The sequence below is a fragment of the Sinocyclocheilus rhinocerous genome, unplaced genomic scaffold (genome assembly GCF_001515625.1).
Source record: "Sinocyclocheilus rhinocerous isolate Xijiao unplaced genomic scaffold, SAMN03320098_v1.1 scaffold1111, whole genome shotgun sequence".
NCBI lineage: Eukaryota > Metazoa > Chordata > Actinopteri > Cypriniformes > Cyprinidae > Sinocyclocheilus > Sinocyclocheilus rhinocerous.
The window spans coordinates 613,094-614,807 of record NW_015655406.1 but is presented as its reverse complement, the minus strand read 5'-3'; the positions used below and the strand labels follow the sequence as shown (position 1 = coordinate 614,807).

At 33.8% G+C, this 1,714-nt stretch overlaps 1 long non-coding RNA gene across 1 annotated transcript in view; it reads left to right on the top strand.

Moving 5' to 3' along the window:
• Nucleotides 1-1,360: 1,360 nt before the first annotated feature.
• Nucleotides 1,361-1,714, top strand: part of LOC107718200 (uncharacterized) — a 4,379-nt gene continuing 4,025 nt past the window's right edge. The window contains exon 1 of the long non-coding RNA XR_001637392.1: nt 1,361-1,428. This is a non-coding gene — a long non-coding RNA (uncharacterized LOC107718200). The remainder of the gene's footprint in view (nt 1,429-1,714) is intronic.

Sequence of the window (1,714 nt, the reverse complement as noted above, 5' to 3'; positions counted from 1 at the left end):
GACATTTTTAGTAAATTGGGATTTTTTTTTTAGTTATGCCAATTGTGAATTAGAATAACATCATTTGTTTTTGTAACCTATAAAGAAAACTGTTTCTTTTGCATATGCATATTTAATGTAATCATTATTGTTTCGCGGTCTTGCTTGGTTTATTGCTTGGTCAGGGCGTTTTCTAACGACTGCTTTCTGTATATCAATATGAGATGACTGTAAAATGTGGAATACTTTTGTGCAATCCTGGATTTTCAGCAAAATGATAAAGATTAGGCCTTTTTTTTTTTTTTTGCTATTTCAAATGTCTGAATGAAGTGAAAGTTATGGTAGCAGGCAATGCTTTTAAGGTAGTCTTTAGTGAATTTGTAAGAACCACATTACCAATATATATGGGCTTAATTCAGGCACACTGGGGGCCAGTTTTAGACATTGAGATAATATTTATTTATTCGTTTTAATCTTTAAATCTTTAACCTTGATAGGGTATATAGGCTCAACATGTTGCACATACAATGGGAAAAAAAGCATTATTTGTGGCAATCTAATAACTGAAAATGTGTACATGTTAAAAAGTATTTTGTTTTTCCAGTATGTGGAAAATAATGTGTTTTTTTAACTTTAAACCGCATAAACACATTTCATTACACCAAATACACAAAATAATGTTCTTTTTAGCAGCATCATATGACCCCTTTAATGTCACTGAATGTGACGTATGTGCACTGTAGTCTTCATCTGTGTAAGAAGAGACTAAGAAGGTTACATGTTCCCTGTGTGTGCTCTGCCCATTTGTTGTGTGCCTTGTCTCCATAGTTACCCTCATTGACCACACCCATACCTTGTTTGTTGTCATGGTTACTTATTGGTCCCTTTTGTTCTCCAGTGTATATATATAGCCATTGTGGGGGGGTTTTTTGTCAGTTGTTTGATGTAATGTTCCTGTTCCTTGTGCCCTCAGCGTTTATGTTTGCCGTTTTGTTTCATTTATTAAATTCCTGCACTTAGATTCATGTCTCTGCCTACCTTCTCTCCCAGCAACATTACATTAATACTGTTCTGAAGGAAGGGTTATAATGGACTCTATGCACAGCACGCAGCCAACGTATTTCCGTGAGTGCATTACCAGCCGCAATCTTTTGTCAATGAACGATTAATATAAAATAATATTTATAATTTTTTTTTGTTATAATATAACACATTAAATATACCACAGTAATATAATACAAAACGTATTTAATGATTATTTCCATAAAGTTTAAACATTTGTGAGGGTTGCTTGTCCCGTTTTGTGAGGTTTCCCAAAGGTTTTTCCTTACTTCTCCCCTGCAGTAAGTGGATTTTAAGCATTAGATGTGAGGATTTTAACATCACTTCTGATCCTACAGTCTGCAGTCGCCACTTCAAGAATGACGACAACATACGGTTCTACACTAGGTAAAATCTAAACCCTTATATACATTATTATAATACAGAGCACAATGTAGGCCTATCCTGAGTTTTTTTTTGTTGCTGTGGTTGCCTGTTTATTTAAAAACCTCTTCTGTGGGTTTGGGCAATACGTGTTAACAAGTTAATAGATGATTCACCCAAAAATAAAAATAAAGCTGTCATATACTCACCTTCATGTCGTTGTAAATCCATATGGTTTTTTTCTTCTTCATGGGCATACAGAAATGTTGTAAATAATGTTAGTGTCAGTCAGCTATTCATATATATATAT